The sequence below is a fragment of the Cryptomeria japonica genome, chromosome 8, assembly GCF_030272615.1.
Source record: "Cryptomeria japonica chromosome 8, Sugi_1.0, whole genome shotgun sequence".
NCBI classification, from domain to species: domain Eukaryota; kingdom Viridiplantae; phylum Streptophyta; class Pinopsida; order Cupressales; family Cupressaceae; genus Cryptomeria; species Cryptomeria japonica.
Genome location: NC_081412.1, coordinates 689,723,967 through 689,750,374, shown reverse-complemented (window position 1 = coordinate 689,750,374; position 26,408 = coordinate 689,723,967).

Genomic DNA, 26,408 nt, shown 5'->3' with positions numbered 1-26,408 from the left:
CCCAAGCCATGTATGCAAAGAAATATGAGGATAGAGTGAAGGCCACTGTTACTAGTTTTGTAGACACCGTTAATGCCTCCTTGCTATACAATAATGTAAGTAAAATTTTGGTTATATGGAATGAGCTCAAGGGAGACAAGACCATCCTGACACCTATTTTTGACAAGTGGAGGTCCAGGGAGCAAGATTTAGAGTTTATGTGTGTATCTTGTGATGAAGAAAAGGCCAATCCTATCATTAGATCCACTTCTGACATCACTAAAGATTTAGTACAATTAGCAGCAGGGGTGGATAATGTTGATAGGAAAGTTAATTTGTGCAAAAAGGAGTATACTGATCAAGTTTTTGAGTTGCTCCCAAGAGTTTTTGCTAGCCCGGATCAATTGAAGGAAAAACAAATGTGGCTTAAGGAGATAGAAGCCAAATTGTCAGCAAGAATTAAAGGAATTATTGATCTAGATGATGCTTCTTTCTTTGTTATAACAATACAGGAGATAGAGAAAATTAAGGCACATTATAGTTTTCTCAATTCAGAAGTCAACAAATTGAGAAACTCCTAGAAAAGGTTGACCAAAGCCAAGGCTAAAGTGATTAATTTTTCATGGCCGACCAATGATGTGTACAATGAGTGGACAACAAAATATGCCACTCATGATCCAGAACAGTTGGAGAGCGCCCCTAAAAAGGTAGAAGAAGTTACAACCAAATAGCCTGTTGAAGAAGCTATAGAGGCCGAAAAGAACTTGTAACTGTTTTTGTGAAAAGCTTTGTAACTTCTTTGTTTATTGAAAGAAATGATTGTAACAAACTCTCCTCAAAAAGTCCAAAGCTTTGTGCATCCATGTTGTTATAAATGGATACTAGGACTAGAGGAAAGGGGATCGCAAAGAATTGTAAGAAAACGCTGCAAAAATTTATCTGAGCTTTTCTAAGTCTAATGGAGAATATTCAAAAACTTCTTGTAATATTTTTTTGAACTTAATATCAATATATAGACCATCATTTTTGAGTGAATCTTTGTGTCATCTTCAAGTGTGTTTACAATTTGTTTACTATTTTCATTCTGAATAATCCAGGGTTATTTTGTTTGAATGGGATTGCAAGGCAATTTTTAGTAGAAGTGTTCGCTAGCTTTTCTCTTTAGGAGGGAAATTAAAGATGCGGGGATCACTCATACCAGTAAACTCTTTGGAAGAGACTTTGAATCTTGATGATCATAGTTTAATTTGGAATGCATAAATTCTTATAGGTGTCAGGCATATACAAGGATAAATAGAAATCAAGCCAATGGGATGCGTAAAGATATTTTGTTTGAGTATTATCTTAGTTTAGATGACTCTGTGACCTTGGATAAGGCACTGGTATTGATTGAAGTTGTTTATTGCATGTTTTGTTGATCGAAATACTGAATTTAAGTATAATTTCCATTCTTTTGTTTTCAGTTAATTTCAAGGTGAATAGATCCACTGGTTTCCTGGACTGGTTTGCTATGGGTTTATGTTTGAAAGTGTGAATTTAATTCACAAAGGTATACCCACCTAGGCTCTGAGTAAGTCCGAAGTGTAGAAGGTTCAATCAAACCTTGTCATATGTTGTCTTGAGAATTTCCTTATCTTTGATGTCTCTTCTACACCGAGTTCAATCATATTATTTTAAGGATGTTAAAGAGAATCAGATTTTGAGGAGAACACACTGAAAGAAAAAACATGAGAAGACAACAAAGAGGATCTCTTACCAGTAGAGGACAAAGAAATGCTACCGCCCACATGCCAAGAAAAGTGTGGAAGATGAAAGAACCAGATGGAGGAAATGTAAAGTATGGACAACCCAAGATCTATCCTAAGAGAAGGAGAAATGAAGATGCCAGACTGGTAAGAACTCCTCATGCATGGAAGAATAAATTTCTAAGTCATATGTCATCCTTTACTAGTTATTAATTTGCATGTAATGGTCATGGCCATAGGGAAGAAGAATGTTGAAAGAGATCTAGAAGGAATATCTATGATCTCATAGATATCATGCAAATAAGAAAAATGTATCAAGGAGTAGATACATGCATATCCCCTCTCCCATTTATGCAAATATTGTTTGCTATAATTGCAATGGAATTCGCTAGAGAAGTTATGAATGCGACAAGAAAGACCTACAGTCACATGGAGACCGGTATAGCAACTATGCTCTGCATTGAAGTGGATATAGAGCATGGCAGAGACAAAATGCTAAATGGAACAAAAGTAGAAGAGGTTTTGTTCCTATAAGATCAAGTGGTCCACCCATTCTAGTTGCAAGATACAACAACATGACCAGAAGAAGATGGTCAAACCGGTATGCTAGAAGATTCCCCAATCATGAGATTGGCATGGATGTTGTGTACTACTATATCACTATTGTCGGATATGATGCAAGACCCAAAAATGAAAGGAAAAATCAGCAAAAGAAGGTAAGAATTTCTCTCATGAGTGAAATTGGGAAGAAGTTTGAGACCATGCAAGTATGGAGGAAGAAGTAAGAAGATGTGACCTTGGACTAGCATTGTGCATTTAATGCACAGGTGATATCTCCTCAGGTTTAAAGGAGATGTAGGACCTTAGGGGGAGTTACACATTGACCACATTATTCACCCCCTCAGTGAAGAAGGGCACTTGGAAGAACAAGATGTTGCCGGTATGAAGGATGGAAATGAGAAGATAAGTTTATGTAGTGGATGCCTTGGCTACACACCTATAGATCAAAGTTGGATCACTATTGCATGTTTTAATGGATGGAGATTAAAAATTGAAATTAGATACATAGTGACACAATATGTTAGGAGTCACAGGAAGGTGCCCTAGTAGTGATGATGGACTGGTACAAGAAACTGGTATGTGCGGGATGTTACCAATATGACGGCTAACATGTACTTGCAGGTTATGTAAGACAATGATGTTGGAGATCATTGCATTAGCCCTTGTAATATGGAATGGGAAGTTATGTCTCAAGTGGTTTTGAGGAAGACCTAAATGACATATGTTGGCCCAGTTATTAATTATGTATGCATACATCCCTTGAGGGCTAACCGGTTGAACTCTTGGCATGATGATGACATTGTGTGCACCCAGGATCATGTCATTGGTTGTGGTAGATAAAATGGAGTTGATAGATCACTAGATTGATCACATATGCACAAATCAACTAGTATATAGAGATAAGTGGTGTCCCAGTATTGGCTTTGACCTGCATTGTGGACCTAAGATGTATAACTCAAGGGGAGTTGATAGCCATGTTTTCTGATGTGTATCAGACTTGCTGGACACAGAGGGTGTGCAAGTGTCTATGGTTGTACCGGTATGTTTGTCTTTTGTAGGTATCTGGTTTTGTGAGATGTTCCAAGGTCTATTCAATTGAATTCAACTAGATCACTGGGAGTGTTTCTTGCTAAGAGAGAAAGTTACTAGCACAAGAGAACATGTATTTGGTATCAAAAGAGATACAATTGGTATCAGTGTTAGCCTCAATGCTTGGTATCAGCATTTTGAGGTCAGAATGGCTTTTGCATATCAAAGGGGAGATGATGCAGTCTGACCAGTGGGTAAGTTTTTGTTCACTAACACACAGGTCTTCAATTGGTTTCAAACTTGTATATGCATGCATTTTCGATTTGCATAAACACTTGGTTCTGAGCAATTGGTGTCAGTTGATGGTTGAGTCCTCCATCTCAAGAGCTATAACTTGACAAGTTGTACCAATTGGTATCAAAAGGGGAGAAAAATATCTGGTTGAGACCAGTAAAAACAAGGAAGTGAGAGACCCTGATAGTGTCCTTTGCCATTGTTGTCAAATGGGGAGAAGGATTCTGTAGTATGCTAGATACTACATGAGTTGCCATCAATGCCAAAGGTGGAGATTGTTGGCATTGTGTTGTCATTGATGTCAACTAGCATAGAAGGACAACCGGTATGGGAGTATTGTTGACATTAAGTCATTGATGTCAACCAGTGTTACAGGTCACCGGTATGCTATGTGGATGCAGAACAACAAGACTCCCATCAGATAGAGATGCAGTCACCATGTGAAGAGATGACTAACATGATTGTACTCACACCAGATCACATGTGCTTGTTTGAGGGTAAGTTGCAAAAATAGGGAAGCCACATGAGTACATTGTAGGATGCAGATGACAAGGATCCACTACCACTGGTAAATGGAGCTTATCTTCTATTATGCATAGTGTGCATCAAAGTTTAGTGAGATAAGGAAGAAGAGGTAAAGGTAGGTGTTTGAAAGCTCACACTGGATCTACCGGTGAATCAAAGGAATGCCTTAAGTGCATGAAATCAGCGATATGCACTGGACTGACAGAGAAGGCATGGTTGAGTTGCTAGAACACATGAAGAGTGATGATTTTGTCACCTTGAAAAATCGGCTGAGATGATGTCCGAACTGATGATAAAGAAGGAAAAGTGGAGAAGTTGCAAATAGAGAATGCAACCGGTATGCAAATGCTTTAGATGGTATCAGTCAAAAGTTTATGAAATAGTGTCATCGGGATGGCTACCGGTGAGCATGAGAACTAGTAAGGAAGCAAAGAGGCTAAGTGATGTGCTCCTACCTGATGTGAATGAGCATGCTATGGATAGACATGTCTAGAAACTAGTCAAGGTGTTCCATTGACATATCAGTAAAGTGCAGATATGATAAGTAACCAGTAAAGTGTGAGATATCGTCAGGATTAGTGAGCTGATAGAAAAGAAGGACCGGTTGAGTGTTTGGTCAGTGATCCTGTCTGAACTGACACAGAGGTCCAAGCTAAGGTGGATGTTGACAAAGGTGGCAGGTGGAGTCAAGGTTGCGAGCATGCATGTAGTGGTAGATGGAGTGTACACTGACAAATTTGTTATAAGGTTGGTCAACATTAAATATTAATTGCGAGGCTCGAGGAAGAAAAGAAGAGGATTGTGACTCAAGATGAAGACAAAAGAAGAAATCCAGAAAGGACTGATCTTGTAGATCGAAGTAGATTGAAGGAGAAGTTTGGTGAGTGGATCAAGGAAGGACGATCCGATCTTTGTGCTCACTTGTCAAAGGAAACAATTAAGATATTTATGGCATTTGATAGATGCAGGTCGATATATAGGGTCGTGTTTGCTAGGTTTAGCAAACATGTATTGAAAGGAACTTTAATGGCGGTGATGTGTAGATAGTTGTCTTGGAGCTCAGATCGAATGAGATCTAGTTGGATTTGATGTGCCTCATGATAGCGGAAGAAACCCTAACCACCTTAAGTTTGAATTGGATTTTAGTGAGAAAACAAGTTGATAAATAGGCAAGTCAAAATCGATGGATGTTGTTATGAAGGAGAGAGTGTTGCTTCTGAATGTGAGAGAAAATCAGTCAAGTACTCAGCCTTTTCCAATTCCATTTGGAGATCTTCCTTTTTGTTGTCCTCAAAATCTGATTCTCTTTAACATCCTTAAAATAATATGATTGAACTTAGTGCAGAAGAGACATCAAAGGTAAGGAAATTCTCAAGACAACATATGACAAGGTTTGATTGAACCTTCTACACTTCGGACTTACTCAGAGCCCAGGCGGGTATACCTTTGTGAATTAAATTCACACTTTCAAACGTAAACCCATAGAAAACCAGTCCAGGAAACCAATGGATCTATTCACCTTGAAATTAACTGAAAACAAAGAATGGAATTATACTTAAATTCAGTATTTCAATCAACAAAACATGCAATAAACAACTTCAATCAATACCAGTGCCTTATCCAAGGTCACAGAGTCATCTAAACTCAGATAATACTCCTCAAACAAAATATCTTTATGCATCCCATTGGCTTGGTTTTTATTAATCCTTATATATGCCTGACACCTATAAGAATTTATGCATTCCAAATTAAACCATGATCATCAAGATTCAAAGTCTCTTCCAAAGAGTTTATTGGCATGAGTGATCCCCGCATCTTTAATTTCCCTCCTAAAGAGAAAAGCTAGTGAACACTTCTATTGAAAATTGTCTTGCAATCCCATTCAAACAAAATAACCCTGGATTATTCAGAATGAAAATAGTAAACAAATTGTAAACACACTTGAAGACGACACAAAGCTTCACTCAAAACTGATGGTTTGTATATTGATATTAAGTTCAAAAAAACATCACAAGAAGTTTTTGAATATTCTACATTAGACTTAGAAAAGCTCAGATAAATTTCTGTAGCATTTTCTTACAGTTCTTTTGCAATCCCCTTTCCTCTAGTCCTAGTATCCATTTATAACAACATGGATGCACAAAGCTTCAGAATTCTTGAGGAGAGTTTGTTACAATCATTTCTTTCAAAACAAAGAGGTTACAAGCTGAATCGATAAGGTTGAGATAAGATAGAATTAGTGGAGAATAGCAGAGTAGTTGAGAGAAGAGTCAACAAGTAGAGAGAGTCGGCAGAGGGAGAGAATTGGTAGTGAAGGAGAAAAAGTTGATTCGATAAGGTTGTAGTAGGAGATAAGGTTTCAACAGTGGGAGGGTGAGAGAGAGAGAACCAGTAGTGAACTAGATAAAAGATCCAGTAGAGAGTCTTGAAGAGGAGTTACAAAATCCATTTGTAACAAGGCTATTAACTTGTAAATGATTATGTTTTATATTCATTTATTTGGAGCTCGACATAGGGGTTGTATCTCCTTGGGTTGGTGCCCTAAATTAGGGGTTGGTGCTCCTTGGGTTGGTGCCCTAAATATTGTAATCAAGGATTCATTGTGAGGCTAGATTGGAGTAGTAGACTCCAGTAACATTTCTCACTTAGGTTTTTCCCATCTTGGGTTTTCCTCGTATATGTTGGTGTTATAGGATGTTCATTTATGTGTGAATGCATTTGTGAGTAGTCTCCCCACTAATCGGTAAGTCTGCATTAAGTTAGATCTGATAACCGGTCTACATACATACGATAGTTAAAGGGAAAATATTGAGAACCACTAGTTCACCCCCCTCTCAGTGGTGCAGTGTGTCAAACACTTGGTTCCCAGAGCTAGTTTGCCTAATAAAGTTGCACACCAGTTGACACTAACAGAGAATGAAGAACTAAATAGATAAGTGCAAGAGTTGTTGAAGAAAGGTTTGATCAGGGAGAGTCTGAGCCCTTGTGCAGTACCAGTCGTATTAGCACCTAAGAAGAATGGAGAATGGGGGATGTGTACTAATTCAAGAGCAATAAACAAGATCACAATGAAATACTAGTTTCCTTTGCCTAGGATGGATGACATAATGGACTGTTTAAGTGGATAAAAATAATTTACAAAGAGATATTTGAAGAGTGGATACCATCAGATCAACATCAAAGAAGGTGATGAGTGGAAGACAACATTTAAGACAAATGAAGGACTATATGAATGGTTGGTGATGCCTTTTGGATTGACTAATGCACTGAGCACTTTCATGATGTTGATGAATGAGGTATTAAAGAAATTCTTGGGTAAGTTTGTTATTATGTATTTGGATGAGATTCTGATTTTCATTAGAAAAAAAGAGAAGCATTTGTTGCAATTAAGACAAGTTTTGCAGAGGTTGAGAGAAGAAAAGTTGTTGGTCAATATCAAGAAGTGTACTTTCATGAAGGATGAGTTAGTCTATTTAGGATTTGTGATATCTGGGGATGGTTTGAAGATGGACCCTTAGAAAGTGAAAGCCATTGTTGAGTGGCCTATACCGGAAAGCATTGGAGAGGTAAGATCATTTCATGGATTGGCTAGTTTTTATCGGAAGTTTATCATAAATTTCAGTTTAATTTGTAACCCTATGATTGAGACCACGAGAGGAGATCAAAAGGAATTCAAGTGGACCACCTAAGAAAACAAAAGTTTTGAATTGTTGAAGTAGAAAGTGACTGAGAAACATGTGTTAGCTTTACTAGATTTCAATAAGGTATTTCAAGTGGATTGTGATGCAAGTGGAACAACAATAGGAGCAATTTTGAGTCAAGAAGGGAGAGCAGTAGCATATTTCAGTGAGAAATTGAATGATGCCCAGAAGAGATATTCAGTGTATGATCAGGAATTTTATGCCATAGTTCAAGCCTTGAAGAAATGGAGACACTACTTGTTGCCTAAGGAGTTTGTGTTGTATATAGATCATCAAACTTTGCAGTATTTGAACAATCAGAGTAAGTTGAATCAGAGACATATGAGATGGGTAGAATTCTTGCAGAATTACACCTTTGTGTTGAAGCATAGAAGTGGGAAATCTAACAAAGTTGTTGATGCATTGAGTAGGAGAAGAAATTTGCTGACAGAGATGAGAGTGATTTTATTAGGTTTTGAAGATTTGAAGACCTTGTATGATGAAGACCTGGATTTGCAGAACCTTGGAAAGCATGTAGAGAACCAATTATGGTTGATAGGAGCAAATAGTTGGATTATTTCATTCAGAATGAGATGTTATTCAGGGGAGTTCAGTTATGCATACCTAAGAGTTCCATGAGAGAGAACCTAATCAAAGAGAAACATAGTGGAGGTTTAGCTCGACATTTTGGCATTGATAAAATAGTTGCATTGGTAAGTGAGCAGTACTTTTGGCCCTAGATTCATAAGGATATCAAGAGATATCTGAAAAGTTGTAGAGTCTGTCAAGTTGCAAAAGGTAGAAGTCAGAATGTGGGATTGTATAAACCTTTGACACTTCCAGTAAGACCTTAGGAGGATATAAGCATGGATTTTATACTTGGATTGCCTAAGATGCCAAGAGGGAATGATTCTATATTTGTGGTAGTGGATAGATTTTCTAAGATAGCTCATTTCATACCTTGTAAGAAGAAATCAGATGCATTACATGTATTAGACCTTTTTTTCAAGGAAGTGGTGAGAATGCATGGATTACCTAAGAGCATAGTTTCAGACAGAGACACTAAGTTTGTTCGCTATTTTTGGACAACACTTTGGAAGAAGATGAAGATGAATTTGAAGTTTAGTTCTACTTTTCATCCATAGACTGATGGACAAATAGAAGTTGTTAACCAGAGCTTGGGAAACTTGTTGAGATGTTTAGTGGGAGGTAAAATCGGAAGTTGGGATTTGATCCTTGCACAAGCAGAGTTTACCTATAAAAATTTAGTGAATATAAGTACCATAAAAACACCTTTTGAGATTGTTATCAGAGTTCATCCTAGAGGAATAGAAGAATTAAGAGACATTAGTAGTGAAGACCAGAAGATTTCAGAAGCAAAATATTTTGTAGATCACATGGCAACATTGCATATTCAGGTTAAACAACATTTGGAAGACATGAACATCAAATATAAGGAGAAGGCAGATGAGAAGAGAAGACATAAGGAATTTGAATTTGATGATAAAGTGATGGTATACTTGAGAAAAGAGAGATTCCCGATTGGAACTTATAACAAGTTGCAAATGAAGAATTTTAGACCCTGTAAGATTTTGAGAAAGTTTAGTTCTGGAAATGCATATGAAGTGGAGCTACCAGATAGTTTAAGTATTTCACCTATATTCAACATTGGAGATCTTCATGAGTACCATGAAACAACATTTAGTAAGGATAGTGTTGCAGATCTTGAGAAATAATTGCCCCAGAAGAAATTGGATCAGATTGAAGAGATTTTGGACAATAGGATTGGGCGTAGTACCCAGAATAGTCATTACAAATAACATCTTGTGAAGTGGAAGGGCAGACCAATTGAAGACTCATCTTGGATTTCTCAGGAAGAGGTAGACCGCCTTGGTTTCCCTCTAAATCCAACAAATTGAGAGGCTCACTTTTTTTCATTAACCCTGAATGTCTGATGCAAGAGCATCCCCAGTTCACAACAATCTTGTATCAACCAAAAACATTTTCCTTTTTGTTTTGTTTGTAGTTTTAGTTTTCTTTCTATATGTCCTAGTTTTCTCTCACTAGATCCTGTGGATTTGGTTTCTACTTGAAGACTTGATCATCCTTCTTTCTTTATAATTGCATCTCATTTGGATCACTTTTTAGTAAGTTATCGCCACCGGTTTCCATGACAGTTTCTTGTTACCAGTTGCCTGAGACCTATTTTGGTGATCTACTGGAACCCATTCTAAAGCTTGCAGAGCCTTGAGCATTGATTTTGATGTTCCTTGGCATGTGGCCAACCTTCTCCATTTCATCATTTGGATTTTATGGAGGAATCTCTTGGTGGAGGCTGACCTTGTTCATTTTGCATGTTAGGTCTTGTTATTCAGGGTTTGATCCCTTTTGGACCAAATGGATCCTTTAGATAGATATATATATTTGTAATCATACTTTAGAATATAATCAATTAGAATCAATCAAATTATCTGTGAGATTTTTCCAAGATCAAGGGCACAATGAAAAGTATTAAAATAGAGACAAAAGAATGATAAGAACAAACTCTATTCTCATCAATATGAAAATGATCAACTGGATTCATCAATACAATGAATATAGGCCTTCTTATATAGGCAAGGCCATATGGATGTACGAGCACACAATCATGACATGTGGCTCAATGAGAAACAAGGGTAGGTAAGAAATACTAGGGGTAGGTAGGAGAAATAATATAATATTCCACAAGAGGTGGATGACCCACCAAATGTGGAGTGTAATAGCAAAATAAGACCACAAAAGGTGGAATTTCTCCTACAAGCTCTATCCCTATGTGCACACTTTCCTAAGTGTCTCAAATCCAAACTATGAAGAGATGCATTATCCTAAGTTAAGTAAAGTGTAATAATATCCATAATGAATATTTATTTACACCAACACCCCCCCTTAAGTGCAACTTAGGGGAATGAAGACTTAAGTCAACGATGCAAGATGGGTCCCGGCTACTAGGCCATGATAGGTACCCATGTACAATATGCAAATGCAAGCAAAACCATGCAATGCAATCTCTCACAAATGGAGAAAGGGAGAAAACCCAGTGGGAAAAAACTCCCCCCCAAAAGAGAGATGAAAGTACAAAAGAATCTCAAAGAAGAAGGACAAAACCTCAAAGAGGAAAAAGTCCCCCCCATAAGAGAGGAAGGAGAAGTCAGATGACCCCCCCTAATGACACATCCCACACCCCCAAGAGAGCTCACAACTGCTAGAACTTACTCTCGGTGAAAGGTTTGGTGAATATGTCTACAACCTGCTCTGTTGTAGGACAATATTGCAAATCAATGACTTGCTCTTGAATGAGATCTCAGACATAGTGCATATGAATCTCGATGTGTTTGGTCCGTTGGTGTTGGACCGGGTTCTTTGAGATTGCAATAGCACTCTGATTGTCGCAATGTAGAACTGTCAGTCATGGAGTGGTGAACCCAAACTCTATGAGAATCTGTTGGAGCCAAATGGTATTAGTCACTATGTTAACAGCGCCTTGATACTCAGCCTCAGTCGAAGAGAGAGCAATAGCATGTTGCTTCTTGCTCTGCCAACAAATGGGGCTGGAACCAAGGTGAAAACTGTAACCAGAAGTAGACTTATGATCATCAAGATCGCCAGCCCAATCGAAGTCCTGTGCCTATTGCATAGTGAATCCCAACTATGTGGTGAACCCAAACTCTGTGAGAATCTACTGGAGCCAAATGGTATTAGTCGTTGTGTTAACAATGCCTTGATACTCAGCCTCAGTCGAAGAGAGAGCAATAGCATGTTGCTTCTTGCTTTGCCAACAAATGGAGCCGAAACCAAGGTGAAAACTATAACCAAAAGTAGACTTACGATCATCAAGATCATCAGCCCAATCGGAGTCTATGTAACCAACCAGGTGAAGTCCTGTGCCTGTTGCATAGTGAATCCCATAGTGATGTGTAACCTGGATGTAATGAAGGATGCATTTGGCAGATTTCCAATTAAGCTCATGTGGTTCCTACATGAAGTGGGAAAACATGCCAACTATAAATGAAATATTAGGGCATGTATGGATCAAGTAGATGAGACTACCCACAAGCTAACATTACAAAGTGGCATCAGCTAGTGGAGAAGAACACTGAGCCTCAAGCTTGACTCCAGAAAGAAAGGGAGTTGATGCAAGCTTAGAATCAGCCATATGAAAGCATGCAAGTAGATCAAGAGCATACTTGGGCTATGATAGTGTAATCCCAGAAGGTGACTATGAAATCTCTATCCTGAGAAAGTAGTGCAAAAGACCCAAGTCAGTCATAGCAAATCTATCATGCAAAGTAGATTTGACCCTGCTAATGATGGATGAAGTACTCCCTATAATGATCACGTCATCAACATAGAGCACAAGTATCAAGTGAGAGTCATCTTGTCACAAAATGTAGACATTCGGATCAGAATGACACTTGGTGAACCCTGCTGAGAGAAGAAAGGAATCCATCTTGGCATACCAAGCCCTAGGGGCTTGCTTAAGGCCATAGAGAGATTTCCTTAGTCTACAAACCAAGGAAGTATCCTAGATGAAACCCTGTGGCTGCTCCATATAAATCTCCTCATCAAGATCACCATGAAGATAAGCACTCTTCACATCCATCTGATGTACAACCCAACCATGAGCTATAGCAATAGCAAGTGTCAAGTGAATGGAGTTCATCTTGGCTATAGGCACAAAGGTCTCAGTATAGTCAACACCTGCAACCTGAGAGAAACCTTTTGCAACAAGCCAAGCCTTATACTTATCCACACTACTATCCACAGCATACTTGGTCTGATAGATCAACTTACATCAAACCATCTTTCTCCCCTTACGGAGGTGGACTAAATCCCATGTGTTTTTCCTCATCAAGGAACTATACTCTTCCTCCATAGCTTGGTCCCACTTAGGAACCCCTGATGCTTCCCAAAATGTTTGTGGATCGGAAGCGGTAGCAATGAATGCATGTGGAAGATCCTGATGTTGTGATCAAGTTCTCTGTGTATCTAAAGGATCCCCAACAAGAGAACCCATGGACTCAAGTGTCTGTTGAGCCCAACGAGGTCTAGGTGGAGGTGGAGAATGAGGCTCCTCAACTACAAGTGGACCCTGCAAAGGTGTAACCCTACAAGTCAGAGTTGAAGGACTCTCATCATCTAAATCACTAGCATCACTATCCACAATGGAGGAAGGTGGAGGAGGTAGAGAGGCTAAGCTAGGAGAGATTTCCTCAAAGTGAACACTCCTCTCAATGAACACCTCATGTGTCTCAGGATCCATCAATCTATATGCCTTAACACCCTCAGGATATCCAACAAATATGCAAGGCCGACTCTGAGGTTCCAATGCCTTGCTTTTAGGTGGAGGTATGCGAGCCCATGTTGGACACCCAAAGACTCTGAAATGTCTCACAATCAGTTTCCTACCAGCCCAAGCCTCAAAAGGAGTAATACCTTGCAAACATTTGTGAGGAACCTGATTCTGGATGTGTGTGGCACAACTGATAGCCTCGACCCAAAAGGCGGGATCAAGAGAACGTGCATGAATCATACAGCTAGCCATTTCTTTGAGAGTTCTATTGTGGAGTGTATGCTATAGAATGCTGAAGATCAATCCCCTCAAATGTACAAAAATTCTCAAGTCTCTTGTTCACATATTCCTTTCCATTATCTGTACGAAGAATCTTCACCACTTTCATGGATTGTTTCTCCACACAAGTCTTGAAGTCCTGAAATCTATCAAATACTTCACTTTTATGAATAAGAAAGTAGACCCAAGTGAAGTGGGATTAGTCATCAATGAAGGTGAGGACATAGCGGGCCTTACTAAATGAAGGTGCTGGAAATGGACCTACTACATCGTTGTGAACAAGTTGAAGAACTTCCAAAGCTCTCCAAGCTTTCCCTTTATCAAAATTTTCCTCAGGATGCTTGCCCATGGAACAACCTAAACATACACCCTCTGAAAAACTGATTTGAGGTAGACATGTGACCATGTCTTTAGTGTTGAGCTGCTAAAGATAGCGGTAGTTGAGGTGACCAAACCGCTCATGCCATAGCTTACTTTCTGAATTTGAATGAGTAAGCAAGGCCCTAGAAGGTGAACTTGGCACAAAGTGGGAGAATGAATAAAGCCTTGAGTTGTTATTGACTTGTCCCACTGCTACTAAGGCATCATCATCAAGTTCCTTTACCACAACTGAATCTAGTGTAAACTCAACCTTTTTCCCATTCCCATAGTGAGTGATTTGGTAGATAGAGAGAAGGTTGGTAGACAAGTTATGAACATAGAGAACATTCTCAAATGTTCCATCATCCATGTCAACTGAACCTTTCCCTTCAACCTCTACTTGTGTATCATCACCTATGTAAATGTGAGGTACCTTAGATGGCTCCAATGAAGAAAATTGCTCCTTTGTAGAACCCATGTGATATGAGGCACCTGAGTCAAGTATCCACTATTGTGAAGAACTTGTTGTAGCCACAAATGCTTTCCCTTTTCCCTTAGACTATGAGGAAGAGGAAGGAGATGAATCCTTCTTTGTGTAGGTGGATGGCAAGTTGATGTTGTTTTTCTTAAGAAGATTAGTTAACTCATCAACTTGCTTTGTGTGGCATCGATGCTCATCATGACAATACTTCTTGAAATATGCACAAGTTGGATTATCCTTCTTAGGTGGTGTCCCCTTCTTGGAAGAGGATTAAAAATCGCCTTGTGATGGAGAGGATGATTGTCCTTTTTCCTATTGTGGTTGTGACTTAGATTGCTTCTTCTTCTTGTTGGAATCTTTGCCTTGACTTGATTGATTCCCTTGATTAGCCACCAAAGCCTTGGACTTTGAAGACTTGAGAAACCCCATGTTCAACAACTTAGATTGTTCCAATATCAACATTTCTGTGAAAGCATCAAATGAAGGCATAACATAGGAACTCCCCACTATCAAACGATGAGTTTGGAAGCTAGACACAAATGCTGCATATTCTAGTGCAAGCTTGTCCAACAAGTTGAATATCAACTGAGCATCATTTTTGTCAATTCCACAATCCTTAAGCTTTTCTCTTAGCTCATTTACTTTGGTGACATAATCTTGGATTGTATCAAAACTCTTGGGATCCAAGTTGGTGAGCTCATTGTCAATCTTATAACCTCTGATTTCATCAACTTGACCATACAATTTCTGAAACATATCCCAAGCATCTTTAATTGTAGTACACTTTTCAATATGAAAGATGAGGTCATCTGATACATACTTGCACAAAGTTCCAAGAGCCATGAAATTCTTAGTGAGCCATTCTAACTGAGCATTAGGATCAGCCTTAGGATTAGGTGGTGCTGCTATTGTTCCATTTATGTAATGCATGAGACCTTTTTCCATTAATTTGCTCCATACTTTAATTTTCCATGATGCATAATTATATGGAGTTAAAGGTGGAAATTTATGAGGACTCATTGCAACAAAAATGAAAGAGCGCAAGGAAAGAGAGGCACAATCACACAAGACACCCCCCCAAATTCACTCAATCAAAGAATGCCCCCCAAAAGTGATGATTTGGCACTTTATACTTAGTGCATGTACAATGGGCCACTTGCAAAAATGGCAAAGTGGACTTCTGATTTCAATTTTACAACTGCCTCAATAAGGCCAAAAGAGACTCAAACTAATAATGCAAGAGATCTAAACTAAGATCCAAGCAATTTACAAGTACCAAATAGGCCAAATAAGACCAATATCTGAAAGTAAAATTTCTACTTAAAATCTCTGAAATCTGATCATAAATTATGAAAGTAGATGAAAAAACATGCACTTTCAAAAAAAATGGCACCTGAAAAGGAGGTCATATGAGCTCAAATGAGGACTTTGAAGTTGTAGAATTGAGGATTGGATAGGTATAGCTAAGAGAATCTAAAAATTGAGAAAGTTATGGGCCTCTAAAGTTGACCCAAAAATCCAAACTTGCTCAATGGAGAGGGGTCTAAAAATTTCCAAAGAAAATGCTAACTAGGCGCTGACTGGGGGCTGACTGTGCGTTGCTGACTAGGCAGAAGGTACAGATCCCAAAAATAATTTTCAATTTTTTATTTTTGTTTTATTTTTATTTTTTTGAAAAAAATCCGAAAATTCTGCACCGTACCGCCCGAATTGGGCAGAAAATTTTCTCCACACCCAAAAATTGATTTTCACCAAAATAGATCAAATTTCTACTCAATTTTTATGGAAACGGCCTCCCGAATGCAATGGTGAGGTCAAAAATTCTCTAAGATGCCTCCAAAAAGTGCAATCCCTCAGATCTGAAAATAGAAGCCTTCCACAATGTCTCCAAAAACCAATCAATGAAGCCCCAATGGCTCTGATACCATGTGAGATTTTTCCAAGATCAAGGGCACAATGAAAAGTATTAAAATAGAGACAAAAGAATGAAAAGAACAAACTGTATTCTCATCAATATGAAAATGATCAATTGGATTCATCAATAAAATGAATATAGGCCTGCTTATATAGGCAAGGCCATATGGATGTATGAGCACACAATCATGACATGTGGCTCAATGAGAAACAAGGGTAGGTAAGAAATACTAGGGGTAGGTAGGAGAAATAATATAATATTCCACAAGAGGTGGATGACCCACCAAATGTGGAGTGTAACAGCAAAAAAAGACCACAAAAGGTGGAATTTCTCCTACAAGCTCTTTCCCTATGTGCACACTTCCCTAAGTGTCTCAAATCCAAAATACAAAGAGATGCATTATCCTAAGTTAACTTAAGTAAAGTGTAATAATATCCATAGTGAATATTTATTTACACCAACAGTATCAAATAGATAGACTATGCCTAGAAGATAGATCTTTCAATTCAAGGTCTCAGTTGTGACCTATTCTACCAAGTCACCAAGTCTATGTGTCGGTATGTTGTAATCCGGTTGTTACCGGTTGGTTGTAATAAAATTTCATGCAATAAAACTATCTGTTCTAGATTGCCTCCATCATATTTGTGTGTTTTCATTGTGTTTACTCTTGCTGACCGATCTAGACTAATCTCCTTGAGGTCCCTCCTCACTGGTGACTGCTTCAATAAGGTTGAATCGTTCAGAAGATCATATCATTTGAGACAAAAGAAAAGGAGTCATGACAAGAAGAAGGTTGGTAGCTAATGAGGTATTTTTTATTTATCAAGTTGAACTGACATCAGTAATTGAATCTTGTAAAGATGAAAGCTAGATGAAAGCTATGGAAGAAGAATTAGATCAGATAGAAAAGAATAATGCATGGACTTTAGTTCCCTAGCCTAAAGATAAGAATGTTATTGGAACTAAATGGGATTTTAGGAATAAATTGAATGAGGATGGATTGTGAGGAATAAACCTAGATTGGTTTGTAAAGGATATTCTTAGAAGGAAGGAATTGATTATGGTGAAAACTTTGCACTGATAGCTAGGATTGAAGTTGTGAGACTATTTCTTACTTATGTTGCACATAAGAACTACAAGGTTTATCAGATGGATGATAAGTGTGCATTTCTGAATGGAGATCTTGAAGAGGAAGTTTATATTGAGCAACCTGATGGATTTTCACTTTTAGATGACAAAAACATGGTTTGCAAGTCAAAGAAAGCTTTATATGGATTGAAACAATCCCCTAGAGCTTGGTATGCAAGACTGGATAAATATCTTTTGAAGCTTGATTTCACTAAAGGCAATGGTAATAGTAATTTATATTATAAGATCACGGATGATGATATATTGGTTATTGAAGTCTTTGTTGATGATATCATTTTTGGAGGTGAAGATAAGTTATGTATGAAATTCTCTAGCTAACAATATGAAGAATGAATTTGAGATGTCTATGATTGAGGAGATGAGATTTTTCTTAGGTTTGCAGATTACTCAAACTGATAAAGGTATTTTCATTTGTCAAACTAAGTATACTAGAGAGATGTTGAAGAAATTTGGTATGGAAAATTGCAAACCGGTTAGTACTCAGATGGTTACAAGTGAAAAATTGATGAGGAATGATGCATCTACACCGATAAATCCTACTAGGTACAAGTCTATGATTGGTGGTTTGTTATATCTGACTTAGACTAGACCAGATATACTAAATGTAGTTTATATTATATCAAGATATCAGAGTGATCCTAGAGAGAATAATGAGAGTGCAGTGAAAAGGACTTTTCAAGTATTTGCAGGGAACAACTGAGTATGGTTTGTGGTATCCTAAAAATGATGACTTTACATTATGGGCATATACAGATGCAGATTGGGTAGGAGATGTTGATGAGCGAAACAGCACATCTGGTGGAGCTTTCTTTCTTTGAAAGAAACTTGTTTCATGGATTAGCAAGAAGCAGTCATGCACATCTTTATCTACTGTTGAAGTTGAGTATGTTGTTGCTTCTACTAATTGTACACAAGTTCTATGGATGAAGAAAATTTTGAAGGATATAAAGATGGATTGTAATGAACCGTAGTTATTCACTGTGATAACTCTACTGCTATTGATATATCAAATAATCTAGCATTTCATTCTAAGACAAAGCACATATCTATCAAGTATAACTTTTTAAAGGAGGTGGAAGAAAATGAAGTCAGACTGGTTTATGTGAATGCTAAAGAGCAGATTGCAGACATTTTCACTAAAACTTTGCCTAAATAATCATTTGAGTACTTTAGAGACATATTGGAGGTCTTTTCCCCTTTGGTAGAGACCTAAGTGATGTTGATTAGCATCAGCCTAGTATGCATTATCAGAGCTATTATTCGTTTCGAATTGATGTGGTGGTGCTGCTACTTAGGGGGAGTATTCAACTATAAGAATTAGAGGATTTATGACTTTTCTTTGATGTTTATGTTAGATTTCTGGCATTGATGTCAAAGGGGGAGATATATATGTGAAAAATAGAGCTTAACAAAATATAACTCAAAGGGAGAGAGATCAAAACTTCAGTGCTATATCATTTTGTGGGAGATTGTTGGTTGTCTTCCATTGGGGTAGACTTGTTTGGCATTTCTTGGCACTTAGATATTTTTCATATCTAGTGTTGCCATCAATGCCAAAGGGGGAGATTGTTGGAATTTTAGATGAATTGATTATGTGTTGCATTGATGTTTTGTCATTGATGACAACACCGGTTATTTTGGTTGTTTACTAGTTTCTGGTTGGTTCTGGTAGAGTGGTTGGTTTATGATATTGATCTGGTATGCTTTGGTTTGAGGAATTAGTTTGGATATGTCATTCATGCTATTCAGATGTGTATCATGATCAGTTGGTTTGGGATTTGATGACTCACAACCTATCATTTGTTCTAGTAAGCCTTTTGGTCACAGGTAAGGGTTTTACCGGCAAAGTTTTGTTGAAGACCTTTTGATGCACATGATAAGTGGTGTTGGTGTGGCTTCTAGATGGCTTTTAGGATGTTGTTGGTTATCTTGTTCATGTTCTAGTTCATTGGTGGTGTTGGATTTGGTTTATGGTGACCCAAATTTGGGTCTAGTGTTATCTAAGTTATGGATTGGTTTATGTAACGTGCTGGAGGATGTTCCTGATGCATTATCAATAGGATTTAAGAATTGGTTTACATTGTTTTCAACCTAAGCTGATTTGGTTAATCATCGGATTGCGGGTTTATGTTATGAACTTATTGTAGTATCTTTTTGGTGGCCGACCTAATTGTTTAGGCCCTGGGTTGGTATAAATATGATGTAATATCTCTTTGTAGATCATGGGTATATGGGATTATGGTTATCTAGGTGCGAATAATGTTGTAATCATAAGTAGAAGGTTTGAACAATCATAGGTGATTGAATTGGGTTTGTAAGAGAGATTTAAGGCCTCTGATATTGAGCTTAACTGGAATTGTACTCAAGCATAGGAGATGCTATACTTGCAGTTCACTCTTCTTTCTGGATTGTAGTTTGATGTTTTTGTAGTCAGTGAGGCTCCTTTTTTTGATGAGTAGTGCGCTCTAGGCTGTTGGACTTCCTGCATGTGTAGGCCCCTCATATTGTATTTACATACTTACTACAGAAGTATTATCTAACTGTGGGTAGGCTTCCCACCATGGTTTTTCTCTTTACTGGGTTTTCCACATACAAATTTTGGTGTCATGTGTTATCGATGGATGGTAACTATTTTGTGATGTATGCTTATGTTTAATTGTTATATCAGTTATTCTGGTATTTGGTTTATGCATTTCAGTATTAAGTTTATGTGTTTTGGTAATAAGGTTTTGAATGCTTAAAGTTTTGTAATCTGATGACAATTGATTCACCCCCCCGGCTCTCAGTTGTCCTTTGATTATTTGAGGTGTCTAACAAGTATAAGTTAGAACTTCCTATTATTTTGGTCACTCCCGTGAAGAATTGGATGAAATTACAAATCCTTAATTTTGGCATAGATAATGCCTATATAATAATGTATTTTGCTCCTTTCTGGAGCATATTGGAATAAAAGTTTTATAGTGCATTATTTAGAAAAGGTTATTGTCAATTTTTTTTGTAGAGATTTTTTGTATTTTGTCTACAAATTTCACCTCTCACAACTCGTTAGCTTGCCTCTTTTCATATCAGTTGGTATCAGAATAGGCTTTGATCAATGGGTTTGGATTGTTCATTCAAATCCATTTATCAAAAAGAAAATTTTTAGTCTTGAATCTCTCCACAATAGCATGTTATTTTTGAATATTTTGCACTCATTTTAGGAGAGTTAGTCATCCAGAAGCAACCAAAGGTGTTTGCTTGAAAAAGTAAGCACTTTTCTTCTAAATTTTTTGTGTTTCTACTTTGAAAACCTGTACTATTCTTTCATTAACAACTTTTTACATAAGAATTATTTTGTTAAATTGTCTGTGGATCTAGAAGAACTTTTCTAAGAGCTTTCCAATTTTGGCATTCTACACTCTAGTGAGAAATAAAGGTGTTGTCATTGATGGCAACTTACCGGCAACCTTTAGCCACTGGCACCAGCAGGAATCGACACCAGTAGACACTTTACCAGTAGTGGCAACAATGTATACCAGCATCCCAACCGACATGATTTTGATTATTATATTTTATATTTAATTGTAAAATCTTTTTGTAAGCCGACAAGGCATATTGTAATAAGACTCATATATGTATGAGGTCTTGTAAATCATTTTAGATGCATACATGGATGAAAAAGAAGAAGAGAATATAGCAGAAGTGATGAGCGAATATTAAGGCAGATTTTGTATAAGGGTTTATGGTTATTGTATGAGCTTAAACCAGTACTGAACATGGCATAGAAGATGTTGTTTTGTAGCAGTACACTAAATTGGATTTTCTTAATCCATTTTGTAAGTCAGTGAGACTTCCATTTGTAATTAAGCAGTGAGCTTTAGGCAGTTGGCCTTCCTGCATGTGCAGGCCCCACTTGTAAGTAATATCCATTCATTGGCTAGTGACTGAGTATTGTAGGTCACAAATCCCATCGAGGTTTTTCCCACACTAGGTTTCCTCGTTAAACATCTTGTGTTATGGTGTGATTTCTATGTTGTCTTTACTGTTCTTATTTACTGCATTAATTCTTGTTTACTGGTACACTATTTTGAGATGCAAAATCCTTAATAAGGTTAAAGAATCTATAAACTAGTTAGATACTGATTCACCCCCCCCCCCCCCCCCCCTCAGTATCTTTGGGAATATAATCAATCCTAACAATTGGTAAAGCAAGTTAAAGAAATTAAGGAAATCAGCAAAGTTCAAAAAGAGATAAATGAGATAGTTGATAATGTCATTGCCTCACCTGACCCAATATCAGTTATTGAGCAAGAAATTACTAGAATTGAAGAAAAACTTAAGTTAGAGAAAGAGAATGAAAGGTTAAAGGGAAAAGAAAAAGATCTTAAAAAATAGACTCAGTCCAAAGTTAGATAACCTTATCTCTTTGAGGAAAGAGATCTCTGAGGCACTTATTCAAGGATAGAAGACACCAAAAGAACAAATGCATCATCTCACTGGTACTATTCAGAGAACAGAGGCAACTTTGAAGGATAGTAACAGGTTTACTCAGAGCTTGAACTTGGTTTTAGCAGACATATTCCAGATTGTAACCAACCGGTTATAGGTTTCAAATGAAATTCTACTTTCATTTGACAATTGACAACCTTTGTCATTGATGTCAAAGGGGGAGTAGTAGGATAGAGAAAAATGATTATCACAAGATATCATGTACTCAGGGGGAGCACACATTTTTTGCAAAATTTTTGGAACAGGTTTTGGATTTTTCTCATGAGTGTTGCCATCAATGCCAAAGGGGGAGATTGTTGGCATTCTACACTCTATTGAGAAATGAAGGTGTTGTCATTGATGGAAACTTATCAGAAACCTTCATGCACCAGCACCGGCAAACACTTTACCGGTAGTGACAACAATGTATACCGGCATCCCAACTGATAGAATTTTGATTATTATATTTTGTATTTAATTGTAAAATCTTTTTGTAAGCTGACAACGCATATTGTAATAAGACTCATCTATGTATGAGGTCTTGTAAATCATTTTACATGTGGTTATGGATGAAAAAGAAGAAGCGAATATAGTAGAAGTGATGAGCAAATATTAAGGCTCATTTTGTATAAGGGTTTATGGTTATTGTATGAGCTTAAATCGATACTAAACTTGGCATAGCAGATGTTGTTTTGTAGAAGTACACTACATTGGATTTTCTTAATCCATTTTGTAAGTCAGTGAGAGTTCCATTTGTAATCAAGCAGTGAGCTTTAGGTAGTTGGCCTTCCTGCATGTGCAGGCCCCTCTTGTAAGTAATATCCATTCATTGGCTAGTGAGTGAATATTATGGGTCACAAATCCTACCGAGGTTTTTCCCACACCAGGTTTCCTTGTTAAACATCTTGTGTTATGGTGTGCTTTCTATGTTGTCTTTACTATTCTTATTTACTGCATTAATCCTTGTTTATCAGTACACTATTTTGAGATGCAAAACCCTTAATAAGGTTAAAGAATCTATAAATGGGTTAGATACTGATTCACCCCCCCCTCTCAGTATCTTTGGGACTATAACCAATCCTAACAATTGGTAAAGCAAGTTAAAGAAATTAAGTAAATCAACAAAGCTCAAAAAGATATAAATGAGATAGCTGATAATGTCATTGGCTCACCTGACCCAATATCAGTTATTGAGCAAGAAATTGTTGGATTTGAAGAAAAACTTGAGAAGTTAGAGAAAGAGAATGAAAGGTTAAAGGGAAAAGCAAAAGATCTTAAAAATAGACTCAGTCCAAAGTTAGATAACCTTATCTCTTTGAGGAAAGAGATCTATGAGGCAATAATTCAAGGATAGAAGACACCAGAAGAACAAATGCATCATCTCACTGGTACTATTAAAAGAACAGAGGCAGCTTTGAAGGATAGTAACAAGTTTACTCAGAGCTTGAACTTGGTTTTAGCAGACATATTCTAGATTGTAACAAACCAGTTACAGGTTTCAGATGAAATTATACACTCATTTGATGATTGACAAGCTTTGTCATTGATGTCAAAGGGGGAGTAGTAGGACAGAGAAAACTAATTATCACAGGAGATCATCTGCTCAGGGGGAGCACACATTTTGGAGCACACATTTTTAGTAAAATTTTTGGAACAGGTTTTGGATTTTTCTCATGAGTGTTGCCATCAATGCCAAAGGGGGAGATTGTTGGCACTCTACACTCTAGTGAGAAATGAAGGTGTTGTCATTGATGGAAACTTATCGGCAACCTTCAGGCACCAGCACTGGTAGGCATCGACACCGGCAGACACTTTACCGGCAGTGGCAACAATGTATACCAGCATCCCAGTCGACGGGATTTTGATTATTATATTTTGTATTTAATTGTAAAATTTTTTTGTAAGCCAACAAGACATATTGTAATAAGACTCATATATGTATGTGGTCTTGTAAATCATTTTAGATGCAGTCATGGATGAAATAGAAGAATTGAATATAGTAGAAGTGATGAGCAAATATTAAGGCAGATTTTTTTATAAGGGTTTATGGTTATTGTATGAGCTTAAACCGGTACTGAACCTAGCATACCAGATGTTGTTGTTTAATAGTACACTACATTGGATTTTCTTAATCCATTTTGTAAGTCAGTGAGACTTCCATTTGTAATTAAGAAGTGAACTTTAGGCAGTTGGCCTTCCTACATGTGTAGGCCCCTCTTGTAAGTAATATTCATTCATTGGCCAATGAGTGAATATTGTGGGTCACAAATCCCACTAAGGTTTTTCCCACACCAAGTTTCCTCATTAAACATCTTGTGTTATGGTGTTCTTTCTATGTTGTCTTTACTGTTCTTATTTACTACATTAATTCTTGTTTATCGATATACAATTTTGAGATGCAAAATCCTTAATAAGGTTAAAGAATCTGTAAACCAGTTAGATACTGATTCACCCCCCCCCCCCCCCTTTTAGTATCTTTGGGACTATAATAAATCCTAACAATTGGTAAAGCAAGTTAAAGAAATTAAGGAAATTAGCGAAGTTCAAAAAGAGATAAATGAGATAGATGATAATGTCATTGGCTCACCTGACCCAATATTAGTTATTGAGCAAGAAATTGTTGGATTTGAAGAAAAACTTGAGAAGTTAGAGAAAGAGAATGGAAGGTTAAAGGGAAAAGCAAAAGATCTTAAAAATAGACTCAGTCCAAAGTTAGATAACCTTATCTCTCTGAGGAAAGAGATCTTTGAGGCACTTATTCAAGGACAGAAGACACCAGAAGAACAAATGCATCATCTCACCGGTACTATTCAGAGAACAGAGGCAGCTTTGAAGGATAGTAACAGGTTTACTCAGAGCTTGAACTTGGTTTTAGCAGACATATTCCAGATTGTAACCAACCAGTTACAAGTTTTAGATGAAATTCTACACTCATTTGATGATTTACAACCTTTGTCATTGATGTCAAATGGGGAGTAGTAGGACAGAGAAAAATGATTATCACAGGAGATCATCTGCTCAGGGGGAGCACACACTTTTGGTAAAAATTTTGGAACAGGTTTTGGATTTTTCTCATGAGTGTTGCCATCAATGCCAAAGGGGGAGATTGTTAGCATTCTACATTCTAGTGAGAAATGAAGGTGTTGTCATTGATGAAAACTTACTGGCAACCTTCAGGCACCGGCACCGGCAGGCATTGACACCGGCAAACACTTTACCGACAGCGGCAACAATGTATACTGGCATCCTAGTCGACTAGATTTTGATTATTATATTTTGTATTTAATTGTAAAATCTTTTTGTAAGCCGACAAGGCATATTGTAATAAGACTCATATATGTTTGAGGTCTTGTAAATCATTTTAGATGCAGACATGGATGAAAAAGAAGAAGTGAATATAGCAGAAGTGATGAGCAAATATTAAGGCAGATTTTGTATAAGGGTTTATGGTTATTGTGTGAGCTTAAATCGGTACTAAACTTGGCATAGCAAGTGTTGTTTTGTAGCAGTACACTAAATTGGATTTTCTTAATCCATTTTGTAAGTCAGTGAGACTTCCATTTGTAATTAAGCAGTGAGCTTTAGGCAGTTGGCCTTCCTGCATGTGCAGGCCCCTCTTGTAAGTAATATCCATTCATTGGCCAGTGAGTGAATATTGTGGGTCACAAATCCTACCGAGGTTTTTCCCACACCGGGTTTCCTCATTAAACATCTTGTGTTATGGTGTGCTTTCTATGTTGTCTCTACTGTTCTTATTTAATGCATTAATTCTTGTTTATTGGTACACTATTTTGAGATGCAAAATCCTTAATAAGGTTAAAGAATCTATAAACCAGTTAGATACCGATTCACCCCCCCCACTGCCCTCTCAGTATCTTTGGGACTATAATCAATCCTAACATCCAAAACATTTTACGGTTCTAAATTTCATTATTTTTGAGAAAGTTATGCCAATTTCAAAACTACTGCTATAGTTGCTAAATTCAAACACCCAGGTGGTTTTGTAGGTGGGTTTGAGTGCAAAAATTTGGTATTGCATGTAAAAAGGTGGTTTATTCTTATTTTCATAGTTTTTCTCTTAAAAAATAAAGAATTTATATTCTTTATATGGGTGAACTATAGTGCTCCCGATTCTTGAAAATAAAAAAAAGTCCAAAGCTTACATTGGAGAATGGTAATTCCATACGTCGTGCTCTAATGGGTTTTTTCCTCTAAAAATTTGTTATATTATGTCTAGTGGCATTCAAAACCTCCCTGAAAATCGGTTTCATTCCAACAATCATTAGTCTCTCAGTTCAATTATTTTTTCTTCCAAGTTTGATAGAGTTTTGGTTTTTGTTTATTTTTATTGTTGTGAGATGTAAAACATATCCATGGCTTTAAATCACAATAATATGGCCAGTAATTTGGTTGAGTGAGTTGTTGAACTTGCCAATGTAATAACCACATTGACTGATAAAGTCAATGATATTGCAATTCAGTAGCTTCTTGGTCTTAAAAGCCACCAACCTTTAGCCAAATGTGAAGTCAAAGTTTGTGATGGGTCTTGATATCTTGATGTTCTCCAAACTTGGATCCTTGATATGGAGACATGGTTTGCCTACAATGAGACTGT